General features: G+C 40.4%; 1 long non-coding RNA gene across 1 annotated transcript in view; it reads right to left on the bottom strand.

Moving 5' to 3' along the window:
• Positions 1-465: 465 nt before the first annotated feature.
• Positions 466-17292, bottom strand: part of LOC125965685 (uncharacterized) — an 89399-nt gene continuing 72572 nt past the window's right edge. The window contains exons 2-4 of the long non-coding RNA XR_007479917.1: positions 12885-12959; positions 5463-5537; positions 466-490 (exon numbers count right to left, since the gene is read on the bottom strand). This is a non-coding gene — a long non-coding RNA (uncharacterized LOC125965685). The remainder of the gene's footprint in view (positions 491-5462; positions 5538-12884; positions 12960-17292) is intronic.

Genomic DNA, 17292 nt, shown 5'->3' with positions numbered 1-17292 from the left:
GAACAATTTTGTATATTCAAGAAAAGAAAGAATGGGCCAAAGATCTTATCTATGACCAAGATGTCTTCCATCTGTAGTTTAAAGACTACAGGAAAACAGTTTTGAATGTGCAAAAGCCCAGGAAATGTGATTTATATAATGTCATTTTGAGGAAACGATTAGGGGGTGAACTGCCAAATAAACCATGGCTGGGGAAACTTCGGTGAAAAGACTGGCAGTGAACAGTAAATGTATTTAATTGCAGATTGAAATACAAAGCAAAAGAGGAGAAACTCAAGGGGTAAAGTCTAAAAGCAGTGGAGGTGGTTAGGACTCACAGTATCTTTGAGGGGGCCGAACCTTGATTGGAAGTGAGATACTCTCTTCATTATACAAAAGGTTGAAGGAAAAGCTAATTAGATGCAGGAGGATGGTCTCTGTGTTCTCTGTGAAGTAAAAGTCAAGTCCATACACTGAAAGTAGACGCCTAGTACTGGGATAAAGCTTAGTCCTGTAAGAGAAAACAAAAACAAAAAACAAAATTGTTTGGGATAGAGTGGGAGATCAAGGTTCCAAAGAATCACACTAGAAATATGTATAAGAAGAGTTTGCTGTTTAAGGAAAACTTACAATGCGTCTGTTAAAGTGAACTATTTGTCATGAGGTGCTTACATTTATTTTTTCTGTAAATTGAATGTTGAATAGTATACAGAAGTTCAGGACAGACTTTTATATAATTTTGTAGCTGCAGATATACTACTTTGCTTGTTTCTTATGCAAATCCATTCACTTAGTTTCATTGTTCTACTATGAACAATGTAGATACTCCTTAACCTCAGTTAAGGTTAGGGAGGGTAAGGAGTATCTTCCCTATTGTACTCAGTCCAGTACTCTGCTCTCTTCAGGTGTTTATTCAATAAGATTTGATAAATTAGTAAATGAAACACACCTATATTATTCTGTTCTGCCTAATATTTATTTTCTAACAGTCATTCCTAAGGATTCACATGAAATAATTCTTACTTTAATTTAATTTATTTATTTATTTTTTAAGATCTCTTTTTTTAAAAAAATAATTAATTAATTTATGGCTGTGTTGGGTCTTCGTTTCTGTGTGAGGGCTTTCTCTAGTTGTGGCAAGCGGGGGCCACTCTTCATCGCAGTGTGCGGGCCTCTCACTATCGTGGCCTCTCTTGTTGCGGAGCACAGGCTCCAGACGCACAGGCTCAGTAGTTGTGGCTCATGGGCCCAGTTGCTCTGCGGCATGTGGGATTTTCCCAGACCAGGGCTCGAACCCGTGTCCCCTGTATTGGCAGGCAGATTCTCAACCACTGTGCCACCAGGGAAGCCCCAATTCTTACTTTTAATAGTCACTTAATTTTCAGGCTCTGAGATAGTAAAATACAAACTTGAAATTCCTGGTGAAGCTTAGAATAAAAATTACAATGAAATTTATAAGTGCTAAACTATACATTTCTGACTTAAGCCAAGGTATAATATGTGTCTTAATAACTCTCATCCAGAAAGTCCAGTGAATTTTTTAATAAAATAAAAAGCCATATATGAAAGTGTGTATGGAAGACTGTTCATAAGTCCTGCTCTAGATGGGCCAGCCAGGTAAGTATTCAATAGCAGGTATGAATTTAAAAGGCAACTTGGCTAGTCATTTTAAGATGGTTAAAAAATCAGGCACCATAGAACTGTAGGACTGTATTAGCCAAGGATGAAATTCTCTGGGAGCTTTAAATGAAATTTGAATTGTTTGCTTATTGATATGGCCAAAATAATATTTCCAAGGCTTCCTTACCAGTTCCCTACTGACTCAGAAAGAATTTTCCAGAGATATTCTCTCAATCTAATTGCAATTCAACCAATATACACTTCACACTGTTTTCCCTACAAAATCTGAGAAGTTTACATTTGCTTTATTGTTAATTTACTGTGAAAATGTCATTATTCAAATATATCACACTGTTCAGACTGTGTTTCAAAGAGCACAAACTTTGGAACTGAAGAGCTGGGCCCCAACCTCACTGTAGTATATACTAACCATGGGACCAGAATATAACAATACCTTCTTTCTAGGATTGTTGTTAAATATGAGTAATAGTGTGATAAAACACTTAGCAGAGTGCTGGGTGCTTAGCAAGTGGATGATGAATGGTCGCTATTCTTATTCTTACTATTTCATGGCAAGAAATTTTATTAAGGTTAAAAATCTCAGAGAAACAAAACATCCACAAATCTCAAACAGCCATCTGTTTCAAGCAACGTTCATGCTATGAAACTCTAGCTCACTGAAATGATTTGGATCCCGTCTAAAACTCACCATAATGAGATTTGGCTTGCACCAGAGAAAAGCCATTAATGACCTAATTGTCAAATCTAATGGCCTGTTTTCAGTCATGTTCTTATTTATTTCCTCTGTGGCATGTGATGCTATTGACTATTCTTATCTTCATTCATTCATTTGGATTCCTCAAAAATGCTTTCTCCTGGTTCTTCTCTTGTTTCAGACTCCTTTCTTGGGGTTAGGGTTTTGAAGGGGCCTTTTCTCTGCTTCCTGGTCTCATCTTCTGTGCACACTTCCCTTACGTTCACCAGGCAGAGTCAATACAGTTCAGCAAGGCTTTATTCAGTATTTAGTATGCACTTGCCCATCTTCCAGGTATCGGAGTCACAAGGACAACGAGATTGGAGAGGTAGAAACTCTCAGTGCTCCCTGTGTTGAATTATTTTCCTTTCTGAACGCATAGGAGGTGATGTTTTTCAGCCCTTCTCTGGAGATTGAGCCAGGTAAATAGTTCTGATCCTGAGATGTGAACGCAGTTCATGGGTTGAGGCATTTAAGAGCCAGCACGCTACTTTCTGTTTCTCTTCCCATGCTGCTGTGGCCCAGGAAATGATGTGTTGACCTGGCAGTGTCACACAGTGGAGGGAGCCTGGGCCCATGATTTCCAGGTGGAAAACATTTCTACTACCTTGCATCAGATTTTGTAGGATTGAGAAAAAAAAACTTGTACTAAGCTGCTGAAATATCAGAGTTTATTACATCCCATTTTATCCAATCCTATATTAAACCACTATAGTATGATATTCTTAGAGGAAATGGGTATATGTATATAAACAGATACTACCAATAAAATGTGCAGAGTGCCATGACGGACTAATCACAGGGTGCTTTTAGAGACTTGAGGAGGGGCAGTGAACTCATTCTGAGTGGAGGGTATTTAGGGAAGATGTGACTTCCTGGTTCTAATCCATTTCTTCCCATCCTTCCTCTCCATCCTTGGGTCCAACCTTAAGGAGATGCCAGGGGAGAGAGGGCTACGCCAGGCAGCAGTGTGCCTGGATTACTGTGATCAAGAAACCAAAGACCCAGCATCCTTTTTTCCCCTCAGCCCAGGTTCATGATGCCTGGGGATTTCTTTCAAGCTGTGATGCCTGAAAAGACCAGATAAGATGTTGAGGATACCCAGCTTCATGACTTTTTTTTACTTAGCTCTGCTCAGACCAAGGTCAGCCAGAGAACTAGCTATGTCTTAAAGCTCTCTTGAATATACACTCTTGAATTAACTCCTTTATTTGTCTTATTATTTCCATTTAGTTCCATGTTTTTTGTCTGTGTTCCTAACACCCCACAAATTTCTCTCCAGATCTTCCTGTAAGGTAGAGCTAATTGGAAAACATGCTGCCTCTATTCTGTATTCATTTACATTTGATTTTTCTCATTACAATGCTGTTATTACGAGGTTTGTTTCTATTGCCAGAGAAAATGTTAGTTTAGCTCATTCTTTACCTCTACTTGGCCAGAATCCTTTTGGTATTTTGTTAATTTAAGTTTTTAAAAGTTAAAAACATGTGAGTCATTCTACAGTTATAACTTTTTTTGTTTGTTCTCATTTTCTTTCTCTCTTCTCAAGATGGGGCTGTCCTATAGCTTCTCCCGAATTTTATTAATTTAACTTCTTGATGTTCCCCTCTTCTTACATCTTGGATTTCTCCCATATTTCTCCTCTGATCAGCACCTTCCACTAAGCTGCAGGTTATGTGGGTGAGGTTGAGATGAATGTGGAGTATCTAGTATTTATCCAAGTGAACAAGAGTTAAAATATCATTCCAAACAGAGCATGGGCATGAAACACCATGGAGGTCTTAAGGGAACTGTAAATAATTCGGTACTGAGCAAGCAAATATAAAGACAGAGGTATCTTAATGTCTCATTCCTGGGTGTTGGGGTTAGTCTTGTTAAGTGTTGGCTGAGTTACAACTTAGAATTGGATCCAAAGAGTTTTTAAGTGTTGGTATATGATGTTCATGTCCAAAGCAAACAAAGATTCCAAGACTGGAACATCAATCTTAAGTCAAAGACTGTTAGAAGAAAGTCTAGATTCACCAGAAAGATTAACTATAAATGCTAAACTCAAAAGGCCATAGTGGGATCCAAGTTGAAATCCCAGAGGCAAAAATGTAGAGTCAGGAGAAGATGGCATTGGAGCAAAGTCAGGTATGGATCAATTAAGGGGGCTGAGGCCCAGAGTGAGAGTTCTAAAACCTAGTGGGTATTTATTGTTTGCCTTCATGAACTGGTGGGTTCAGAAGAGGACCATGGTGGCATCAGGTTGTGTTACAGGCCTAGGGCAGGGCAAACATGTAGGAGGTAAGGCTGGAAAGAGAGCTATAGATCATATCATGGAGAATTCTTGGCTAAGGGATCTATAACTCATAGGCCATACAGAATCAGTAAAGGATTCTAAACAGGGATGATATATGGTGAGATTTGCATGGATGGGAGCCTTCAAGCAGCAGTGTGAGGGTTGGACTGGTGGAGCATGAGATAGGAGGCAACAGGATCCCTGATTAAGGGGCTCCTGTAGTTGTTCAGGTGAGAGAAGAGGAGGCTGACTAGGGCAGTCAGTAGGGCAGTGAGCACTGGGTTTTTCCTTAAGGTGGGCAGATTTAGAAGGTAGATTCAATAGCATCTTTGTCTTATTGTATGTGTGGTGGAGGGAAAGGGGGGCGGTCAGAGTTGGCTTGCAGATTCCTAGGTGGATGGTGGAGTCAGCAGCAGTGATAGGGAGGTTGAGGGAGGAGAAGCTTTCAAAGATGTTGATTTAGTTTGGGACATGATGTTTTTGTGGTTCTCACATATCTGGGTGCAGAGGTTAGCGATCCATTGGAACTACAAGTCAAAGCTGCAGGAAGGGAGAGCATAGAGATAATTTGGAAATCCCATCAAAGAAGGCAGACTCTCACCCTGAGAGGCAATAGAGTGAAAAGTGGGCTGAAGACCAATCCTCCGATTTTAGATTAAAGACATGAAAGCAAACACCTGGAGGAAAGAGGGAGGATGGCATCAAGGGCCAATGTGAACAGACTTGTCTTGAATAGCCGAGGAGGCACCTTTGTCCACTGAGTCTGGACAGGCCCAGATGGGAATAGGAACAGCTATAGGTGTTGGGTCAAAAGTTGAGAGAATTCACCTTCACATCTTCCTGATGGAGTAAGAGACATTGTTTTCTGCTATGCATCAGAGCAGAGGTCAGCAGACTCTTTTTCTGAAAGGACAGATAATCAATAGTTTAGACTTTGCAGGCTATCTGGTCTTTGCCACAGCTACTCAACCCTGCTATTCTAGTGGGAAAGTAGCCATAGACGTTACCTTAAATGAATTCTGTGTTCCAACAAAACTTTATTTACAAAAGAGGTAGTGGGCTAAATTTGGTCTGCGAGCCAGTTTGCTGACCCTTGTATTGGAAGGTTGAGGCTTGAAGTGAATGTTGGAATTTTGGAATAGTCTTTGTGGGAAATGAGAGTAAGTGTTGATCAGTGACAGGGAGAGCGTACAGGTGGAGCTGAGGGTCCAACTGACGTGTAAAAGGATGCTGGTCCTGCCTGCATTGCTTTGCGAGCGTCTAGCAATTCTTTGTTACTTCCTGCTTTGTGATCCCAGAGTGTTGCTTACACTTCTGGCTGATCACAGATGCCTCTCCCCCTAGATTGTGGACACTTTGAGGGCCAGGTTCTTATCTCACTTACTATTGTAACAGCTTGATTCCCCTCAGTTTTCAGCTAATCATCTTATCCTTTAGTTGTAAGCATTTGCCCCTCACCTCCCTGCGACACAGGGAGAAAATTTTCCTGGACCTGAGCCGCAGTTGCCAGGCCCGTCTCACTTCATGTTGGGTCCAGCCAGCCCCGTCTTATCCTTTGAGGACTGGTGACTAATGCGGTGACTGTTAGCTGGTCAGAGAAGCTGAAGTCATGCAGCAATTATGGCTCCACACACACGCATCCACTGTTTTATCTGTTTTTCTCCCCCCCATCTTCCTGTCTTTGGAATAAAAAATTTCTCTGACTTCACATGGCCAACACAGCTGTCCAACTGGCTGCAAACACAGAAGTGAATGAAGTCAGTGAAAGGATGAGTCACTGCACAACAGTGTCATTTACACTCTCCTCCATCCCCCCGCTTCCCTGCCCCAGACTGGGATGTACTGCTTAGGAAGGAGCCCTTTGCCACATCTCCAAGGGCAATGTGCAAGGAAGAGCATTTTAGGGGAGGAAGTCACTCCCTTGGCTGAGTGGTTTGGTGGTGCTTAAATACTTTCTAGAAAAGGACAGACAACGTGCAATTCACAACTCAAATCCATACAATTTAGTTATAGCTTAATAGTGTTTCCTGAGTCATGACACTGAGTGAACCTATAACCAAGGCAAGCTCACAGGAACCAATGGAAATCTTATTCCCTGCTGCTGTTGTCCATATTATTTCATGAAGCATCCTGAAAATGAGTATCCTTGCAGGGCAGAGGGCACTGCTTGATAATCTAAATTGAGGCTCTTAGTTTTTTATCATGATCAGTTGTTTTATTGGGGGTCAGTACTGGCATGGATTTAAAAGCTATGCTGAATAGTAATGTCAATGATGTTATTAATAAACAGTTTATTTTCTCACTGTGATCTCTGCCTTTCTGTTGTGTATTTCTCCCATCGTAAGGATGACGCTGTTCAGAATATGAGACGCTTAGACTGGTTGAAGTTTGTCATAGTTCTCATGTTGACTGTGTTTCCTGCTTTTCATGCCTTCAGTCAACCGGCTGTAATCATCGCCCTTGTATCTCCCTCTTTCAAAGTTCTCTTTCCTCCTCTTTGTGATGGGCCTCCCCGGGGACTGCACTTGGATTCTCAGACTGAGGAGGAGAGAGAGAGCAAGACTGAAGCTAGAGGAGCAGCTGCTGGTCCACCCAGCTGCCAAGGCTTGGCAGCAGGTTCCTGGGGAAGCAGGAGGCACCTGGTTCACACAGGCCCAGCACAGCTGGTCCAGCTTTTGACTGGCAGAGCGTGGCTTCCTTCGTCACCAAAGTGACTGGCCCTGTGATCTTGCTACAGCCTGCTGAAACCGAGAGGGATGCAGTGAAAGCAGTACACCTCAGCGGAGCAGGTGCAAGTCACATTTCACTAATGAACAATGGGCACTTTGCACACAGGGAGGCTTTGATCTGAGAGCTAAAAAGCCCTTCTGTTGGACAGGATGTTGGCTGAGGCAGGCAGCAGTAAGAAGCATTGGGAAGGATCCTTTATCCAAGAAAGTCAGTGTAAGAGCAATCATCAAATAATACTTGCAGAGTGTTTGACTCCATTCTCCATTCTCAGAGATCTCCTTCGGATAAAGTGATGCGTTTGTGGAATTCTTTTAGTTGATTCTGTATCTGGACCATCCCGAAATGAATAAAACATTTATTCTATATTAAACTTAAGTCTGTCTTCTACCCATCAGTTTAAGTCCTGCCTTATGGGATTATATATAAAACAGTTCTATTTGAGGAAGACAGCACCCATGTGAGAGCCTCCCACATATTTGAAGAGCACTCTTAGATCTTCCAGGAAATGTTAATAGGGCATTTTTAATAAAAATAAATTTATAAATAATAAATAAAATAAGATAAATTGCTATCTTCATGTACTAAATGGTGCATTCCTCCTTCACAGTGACCTCAAAGGCTCTAGGCAAATTTATTGTCTCTTCCTCTAAACAATCAGCAGAATTGTAGGTTTTTGTTATGTTAAAAATTTTATTTAACTCATTAATTAAGTAAGTAATTTATTTAACATCTTTATTGGAGTATAATTGCTTTACAATGTTGTGTCAGTTTCTGCTGTATAACAAAGTGAATCAGCTATATGCATACATATATCCCCATATCCCCTCCCTCTTGCATCTCCCTCCCACCCTCCTTATCCCACCCCTCTAGGTGGTCGCAAAGCACAGAGCTGATCTCCCTGTGCTATGCAGCTGCTTCCCACTAGCTATCTATTTACATTTGGTAGTGTATATATGTCAATGTTACTCTCTCACTTGGTCCCAGCTTACCCTTCCTCCTTCCTGTGTCCTCAAGTCCGTTCTATATGTCTGCATCTTTATTCCTATCCTGCCCCTAGGTTCATCAGAACCATTTATTTAGATTCCATATATATGTGTCAGCATACGGTATTTGTTTTCTCTTTCTGACTTACTTCACTCTGTATGACAGACTCTGGGTTCATCCACCTCACTACAAATAGTTCATTTTCATTTCTTTTTATGGCTGAGTAATATTCCATTGTATATATGTGCCACATCTTCTTTATCCATTCATCTGTTGATGGACACTTAGGTTGCTTCCATGTACTGGCTATTGTAAATAGTGCTGCAGTGAACATGGTGGTACATGACTCTTTTTGAATTATGTTTTTCTCAGGGTATATGCCCAGTAGTGGGATTGCTGGGTCATATGGTAGTTCTTTTTTTAGGTTTTTAAGGAACCTCCATACTGTTCTCCATAGTGGCTGTATCAATTTACATTCCCACCAACAGTGCAAGAGGGTTCCCTTTTCTCCACACCCTCTCCAGCATTTATTGCTTGTAGATTTTTTGATGATGGCCATTCTGACCCATGTGAGGTGATACCTCATTGTAGTTTTGATTTGCATTTCTCTAATGATTAGTGATGTTGAGCATCCTTTCATGTGCTTCTTGGCCATCTGTATGTCTTCTTTGGAGCAATGTTTATTTAGGTCTTCTGCCCATTTTTGGATTGGGTTGTTTGTTTCTTTGATATTGAGCTGCATGAGCTGCTTGTAAATTTTGGAGATTAATCCTTTGTCAGTTGCTTCATTTGCAAATATTTTCTCCCATTCTGAGGGTTGTCTTTTCACCTTGTTTATGGTTTCCTTTGCTGTGCAAAAACTTTTAAGTTTCATTAGGTCCCATTTGTTTATTTTTGTTTTTATTTCCATTTCTCGAGGAGGTGGGTCAAAAAGGATCTTGCTGTGATTTATGTCAGAGAGTATTCTGCCTGTGTTTTCCTCTAAGAGTTTGATAGTGTCTGGGCTTACATTTAGGTCTTTAATCCATTTTGAGTTTATTTTTGGGTATGGTGTTAGGAAGTGTTCTATCTTCATCTTTTAGAATTGCAGGTTTTTTAAATAATGGAAAAGACGGTAGAGATCATCTTTTCTAAGCTCTTATTTCGCAGATTGGGAAATGGAGGCTCATGGATGTGAAGTTGCATAGTAGTTCAGAGCTGAGATGAGAAAGCAAGCCAGTCCAGGTCTTGTGCCTTTTTGTCAAGTTGCCTTGGTGATGTCTGCGATCAAGTGCAGGAGTGACTGTGATTCTGTGGTAGGCAATGTGCAAATTATCCATCCCACTCTTTAAGCACACAGGACGTTCATCGACTTACTTTCCTTTCCCCACAGCCAGGTCTCAGAGGATGACCTGATATGAGACTGTGTGAATTTCAGCTAATGTATTTCTATTCTTGTGAGTATTTGAATTCTTTCCTCTCACTTTTCATTGAGGAGTGTAGAGTGTTGGGCAAGGGATTTGAGCTTCATCAAGTAGATGAGGGAGGGGCAGTTAGGCAAAGGAAAATACCTAACTGGGCATGTGCATTTGAGAGAGGGTTATGCAGTACTGAAGCATGCAAGGAGAGGGGTAGGAGCATGGAGTAGGAAGGGATATATGAAAATCCACGGGGGAAGGTAGAGAGACATGGATTCAAAGCCTAATGTGGAAAGACTTTGAGCCACTGTGGCAGCAAGGGTCCATTGTGTCTGGGAAGGTTTTCTGTATTGCTGTTCTTAGTTAGACTCAGAACAAGTGGGAATACAGTGTTTCAGAGAGACAGACATCACTGTTTTCAAATCCTTGTTATTGCTCGTGGATCAGAAGCCTGTTTAGGTTTATCCTCTACAGCAGGTTAACCAATTCTAGTGGTAACCCTACCGGAGGGATCCCCCACCTAATATGCCTCCTCTCCTTGTCAGAACTGGCTCAGGACCCAAACAAGGTCAAACCTGGGGCAATCACACCTCTGTGATTCTACTGAACAGGGCTAAGAAAAGCAGGGACTATACTGTAGGTGTTGAAAATACTTCACATTTTCCTCTTTTTCGCCTTCTCTCACAGAACTTATCTGTCCCATGTGTCATACCCTCTGGACCTAGCTGTTTGTTAAGGAACTAATCAAATAATTTTGCAAGGAACATTAGGGTTTGCTAAAATACAATGTCATTATCAGGAAACATTTGGTATAGAAGTGGTAATGGGCAAGACAAGTGAATTTGTTGAAGAAAAAAAAGGGGGAAGATTGAGTACCAGGGTTTATGTGTGTGTGTGTGTGTGTGTGTGTGTTTGTGTGTTTGTGAGAGAGAGAGAGAGAGAGAGAGGGTTAGAGAGGGAGAGAGAATATGAATTAACCTGAAAAAACTATCCCCCCATAACAATCATAGTTCTAAGGCTGAGGATATATTACAGATCCCTCTACTCTATGTATGCCCCCTTAAGTACCTGTAATTCTCTTTACCACTATCAGAAAATCATTACCCTCCAATGGCCTGCTATCTGTTTAGTCTCCACTTTTGCTCAGGGGTTTCCAGAGTACTCTACTCCTCAACAACCTTATTTTTACTAATGAATTATATTTGAATCAGCAGATTGTGTTTTCCTTTTTTTGTTGGAATTTGTTATTTTGAATTCAGTTGGCATTTGCTTCCATTAAAAGAAAAGTTTTTGAGACTATATCCTTCCCCTTGCTATTTTTAACACTTGAAAATATATAGTTGAGTTGACAGTGGTGGCCCGGTTTCGCTGCTTACTTCTACTTTTGATTTGAATTCTGCTTTTTATTCAAAGTCTTCATGGTGGATTTGGGCCCTTTAAATCCGAAATGTTCTTGCTCTTTGGCCTATTGGTGGGCCACAAGCATTGCTTTCCTAGGCTCTGAGTTGATGAATGTTGATTATTTTTCTTAAGATTTTCTCAGAAAAGTTGGGAGGGTTATGAGTCGGTGTTTAGATCGTCCCACAGATTTCACTGTGCTTCCTCTTAAATTTTCCATTTCCTCTAGCATTTAACATTTACTTTGCCTGTGTCTTAAATTCTTTTGTCTCTTTCATAATTCTTTTATTATTTTTTTCTTTGCTGTGGTTGGAAAGTTTGCACCGGGGTTTCAACCTTTATCCTGATGTTTTGCAATTTGTATTTTTTAATTGTTTTGCAATTTGTATTTTGACTTTTGTTGCAATCCCAAATTGCATAGATGCCTATTCTTGCCCTCAAGATGTAGCTTTATAAACCATTTAGGTTTGCTTGTTTACTCATTTCTTCTTCATTTGCATCCAAAAATTCTTGGGTTTGGGTGGGTGAGCAGATGGTAGTCCTCAAAAGCCTTTCTCTTCCATTTTTGACTCACTGGTCAGTTTCTCATTTGTTTTTTCCTTCAGCATGGCTCAGGTCTCCCTGCCACAGAGTGTGGGGACAATTGGAGAAGAACCTTGAAATCCATCACATGGTGAAAACAAAATTCAAGGAAGAGCATATTTCATTTTTGTGGGGAAGTAGAGAGCAGATGGAGGGAGTTGGAGTAGAGCAAGGTCTTTTTCGCCCACCCATTGAGGTCTAGTCTCATTTTGCACACGAAATTGTTCTCAGCCTGTGGGCCTTGGAATACTTCCTCAGAAATCCCAAAGCTTTTATTGTCTGTCTCTCTCCTCTGTTAATTGGGATGGGGTCTGTATTCCATCTCCAATCAGCTTGAAATCCTTTCAGAATTAAAGATTGTCTCCCATCTCCCCAGCCTCTAGCACAGCAGAGTCTGGAATATAATTGACTGTCAATATACATTTGCTGAACAACTACGTAAATATGTTTTTTCCCCAATACCATGTATGGTAGGCATTCAGTAACTTTTGTTAACAGTTACTAATAACATTTAAAAATCACTGGCCATCTATAGCTCTACACTTTCTTGGCCGTATGAAACCTATCCATTTTTCCTTGATTATATCTAATTCTTGATTTTGTCCTTTGGAAATAAATATTAAAAAACTGGGATTGTTCAGTTTTTTGGATCAGTTTTCTCTTTTTATGAGAACAAGACTATAAGGATAGTTAACACATTAATTATGTATTTACTAACACACTTGGCTAGGGTGAGTATTAGCTCTGAGATTGTAAAGGAGAAAGGTAGGGAGTCATCAGTTTATTTTATCTGGGCAGAGAACCATCTTACCTTTCTTTTATGTGCTTCCTACATTAATCAGTAAACCAAGCAGCTCAGTGCTAGATCTCTATTCTACTGCGTTCTGTGTAGATGCAAGAAAGGTAGTGCTTTGTTTCCTCTCTTGACGGCAGATAATTCAGGCTAGCCCAGTATTATCCTTGGCAATATAATGATTACTTGAATAGAAAATCATAATTAGATGAGTACTTTAACTGATGCTCACTAGAGATAATTGTGTGTTTAAAGCTAAAATCCAGGGGACAAAATTCAGTGCTTTTGAGCAGTTCTGTTAAAAAGGTAATACTATCCTTGTGTATAAAATGGTGGCATAGCCATTCTTCTCATATCTTAGTATACCTGCCTCTTCTTCTCATTCTACAGCCATTCCTCTATCAAGTGTTTCTTTGATTAAAATGTGTCATCTTGGATCATCTGAAAATTAAATTGCAGATTACGTCAATAAAAATATCTGCAGAGGGCTTCCCTGGTGGCGCAGTGGTTGAGAGTCCGCCTGCGGATGCAGGGGACACGGGTTCGTGCCCCAGTTCGGGAAGATCCCACGTGCCGTGGAGCGGCTGGGCCTGTGAGCCATGGCCGCTGGGCCTGCGCGTCCGGAGCCTGTGCTCCGCAACGGGAGAGGCCACAACAGTGAGAGGCCTGCGTACCGGAAAAAAAAAAAAAAATCTGCAGAATTTGGGGTTGAAAAATAATAGAGAAATAATAACTAGATTGAATACCTGGCACATAGTGGATGATCAAAGCTATGAGCTTTATAAATGAATGTGAATGCTGACCACACAGATACAAAATCAAAGGCAGCAGTACGGGAATGTACACGCAGATCAAATTTTTTTTTTTTTTTTTGCGGTACTTTTTTTGCAGGCCTCTCACTGTTAGTTTATTTTTTTGGTGGTGGTGGAGGGTGTGTTTCTCTAATTAAGTCATTTAAAAGTCAGGTGAAAAACAAACTTTTCTTTTTTTTCTAGGAAAGGAATGAATCCCTCATTCCAATATTGTGGTTATTTATTTAAACATTTTTAATGGAGTATAATTGCTTTACAATGTTGTTTTAGTTTCTTCTGTATAACAAAGTGAATCAGCGATATGTATACATATATCCCCATATCCCCTCCCTCTTGCATTTCCTCCCACCCTCCCTATCCCACCCCTCTAGGTAGTCGCAAAGCACCAAGCTGATCTCCCTGTGCTACGCGGCTGCTTCCCACTAGTTATCTGTTTTACATTTGGTAGTGTATATATGTCAGTGCTACTCTCTCACTTCATCCCAGCTTACCCTTCCCCTTCCCTGTGTCCTCAAGTCCATTCTCTACGTCTGCATCTTTATTCCTGTCCTGCCCCTAGGTTCATCAGAACCATTTTTTTTCTTTTTAGATTCCATGTATATGTGTTAGCATATGGTATTTGTTTTTCTCTTTCTGACTTACTTCACTCTGTGTGACAGACTCTGGGTCCATCCACCTCACTACAAATAACTCAATTTCGTTTCTTTTTATGGTTGAGTAATATTCCATTGTATATATGTGAACACATAGGTTGCTTCCATGTCCTGGCTATTGTAAATAGTGCTGTAATGAACATTGTAATACATGACTCTTTTTGAATTGTGGTTTTCTCAAGGTATATGCCCATATATGCCATATATGCCCGTATGCCATATGCTGGGTCATATGGTAGTCCTATTTTTAGTTTGTTAAGGAACCTCCATACTGTTCTCTGTAGTGGCTGTATCAATTTACATTCCCACCAACAGTGCAAGAGGGTTCCCTTTTCTCCACACCCTCTCCAGCATTTATTGTTTGTAGATTTTTTGATGATGGCCATTCTGACTGGTGTGAGGTGATACCTCATTGTAGTTTTGATTTGCATTTCTCTAATAATTAGTGATGTTGAGCAGCTTTTCATGGGCTTCTTGGCCATCTGTATGTCTTCTTTGGAGAAATATCTATTTAGGTCTTCTGCCCATTTTTGGATTGGGTTGTTTGTTTCTTTAATATTGAGCTGCATGAGCTGTTTATATATTTTGGAGATTAATCCTTTGTCCATTGATTCGTTTGCAAATATTTTCTCCCATTCTGAGGGTTGTCTTTTTGTCTTGTTTATGGTTTCCTTTGCTGTGCCAAAGCTTTTAAGTTTCATTAGGTCCCTTTTGTTTGTTTTTGTTTTTATTTCCATTACTCTAGGAGGTGGATCAAAAAAGATCTTGCTGTGATTTATGTCAAAGAGTGTTCTTCCTATGTTTTCCTCTAAGAGTTTTATAGTGTCTTGTCTTACATTTAGATCTTTAACCCATTTTGAGTTTATTTTTGTGTATGGTGTTAGGGAGTGTTCTAATTTCATTCTTTTACATGTAGCTGTCCAGTTTTCCCAGCACCACTTATTGAAGAGGCTGTCTTTTCTCCACTGTATATTCTTGCCTCCCTTATCAAAGATAAGGTGACCATATGTGTGTGGGTTTATGTCTGGGCTTTCTATCCTGTTCCATTGGTCTATATTTCTGGTTTTGTGCCAGTACCATATTGTCTTGATTACTGTAGCTTTGTAGTATAGTCTGAAGTCAGGGAGTCTGATTCCTCCAGCTCCAGTTTTTTCCCTCAAGACTGCTTTGGCTTTTGTGTCTCCATACAAATTTAAAGATTTTTTGTTCTAGTTCCTTAAAAAATGCCATTGGTAATTTGATAGGGATTGCATTGAATCTGTAGATTGCTTTCGGTATTATAGTCGTTTTCACAATGTTGATTCTTCCAATCCAAGAACATGGTATATCTCTCCATCTGTTTGTATCATCTTTAATTTCTTTCATCAGTGTCTTATAGTTTTCTGCATACAGGTCTTTTATTCTTTGCCTATAGGTATTTTATTCTTTTTGTTGCAGTGGTAAATGGGAGTGTTTCCTTAATTTCTCTTTCAGATGTTTCATCATTAGTGTATAGGAATGCAAGAGATTTCTGTGCATTAATTTTGTATCCTGCTACTTTACCAAATTCATTGATTAGCTCTAGTAGTTTTCTGGTAGCATCTTTAGGATTCTTTATGTATAGTATCATGTCATCTGCAAACAGTGACTGTTTTACTTGTTTTCCGATTTGGATTCCCTTTATTCCTTTTTCTTCCCTGATTGCCATGGCTAAAACTTCCAGAACTGTGTTGACCAATATTGTGTTTCTTTGATTAGTGGAAGATGCTCTCATTGTCTGTCAGCTACTGGGTGTGTGCACTCAAAGTTAATCTACATCGCTAAATAACAAACATATTCTTTATAATTGTAGAGGACTAGATAGAATTATTGAGTCTTGACCTTGTGCCCTAAGGACCAATAAGGTTACAGTCATTTAGAGATAGTTCCAGAGTTAAAGTTTCACCATTTAAAATGCCCACATCCAATTCTTTAAAGTTCACATTGGTATCATTAGCTGAGTCTTCTTGCTTTGTCTCCAGAGACAGAGACAAGGCTCTTAAGCGACATTTGTCCTAATTGCCTTGTTTGTATTAACGTCCCCAGAGCTTTAACTTGTTTGGAAAGGTTCCTTTTTCTTTGTTCTGCCTCTCGCTCTCCAAATGATTTGAACATCTGTTGCATGTGGGCTCCTTTCTGGGCCTGGCCTTGCACTGTGACTTTGCTCTTAGGAGTTTTCAGCTGTGGCTACAGAACACTATAAAAATTGATAGAAAAATTTAGCCTGACTCTAAAGTTACTTTTTCATGCCCACATCCCACCACTCTCTCTCAAGTGTGATGATTTTCCTGTCTATGCCCTGAGCATTCTCCTCTCCTTGTCTTTGCTCTGTGGTTAACTCTACTTAGAAGGTCTTCTCCCAGCTCCGCCTATTTAAATTTCTAACGATTCTTCAATGATCAGCTAGTAGTTCACCCTCTCTATGAAATCCTTCTGGATTCTTCCAGCTGGAGACACTGTCTCCCTTCTTCTCACTCCCATAGCTATCCCATGACTCCTCGAGGCCATCACCATATACTGCCAGTTACTCTTACTGTGCCTTGGTGTTTATCTCCCAGTATTCCTAGGCTATAAACATCTTAAGAGGGCTTCCCTGGCGGTGCAGTGGTTGAGAGTCTGCCTGCTGATGCATGGGACATGGGTTCGTGCCCCGGTCCAGGAAGATCCCACATGCCGTGGAGTGGCTAGGCCCATGAGCCATGGCCACTGAGCCTGCGCGTCCAGAGCCTGTGCTCTGCAACGGGAGAGGCCACAACAGTGAGAGGCCCGCGTACCGCAAAAAACAACAACAAAAAAAAACATCTTAAGAGGCAGAACTTTGCTTCCCTGATGGTTTCCAACCAAGGGCTGTCTTGGAGAAGTTGCTCAAAAAGTTTCATTTGTGCAAGACACAAATATACTTAGGAATAAAATGATTTTTTTACTAGACTGAATGTTTTTCCCCATTTTCAGCTGGGTTTTGAAATCATATAGACACAGCCAGCTGTATAATGTAAAATAATTTTCCCCCCTTCCCAAAACACGGTATGTAAACTGTCGAAATCATGAATATAAAGAAGCACAAGTATGTGTGTAGGTATGTGCCTGTGCTTTGGGGGAAACATAAGTTCAAGTTTTGGCGAACTGATTTAAAAATAACAATAACCTCATAGTATGTGTGGCCTGTTATTTTATGCAAAGTATTTTGTGTCTTGGGAGAGGTTGTCTTGGTGTTCCCTGAAACCTGACACATATATCACACCTCTAAGCTTGGCTTCAATTCAGATTTCCTAGAGTTACAACCCTGCCCCT

Source organism: Orcinus orca, chromosome 10, assembly GCF_937001465.1.
Source record: "Orcinus orca chromosome 10, mOrcOrc1.1, whole genome shotgun sequence".
NCBI lineage: Eukaryota > Metazoa > Chordata > Mammalia > Artiodactyla > Delphinidae > Orcinus > Orcinus orca.
The sequence above is the reverse complement of the archived record's forward strand: the minus strand, read 5'-3'. Positions and strand labels throughout refer to the sequence as shown.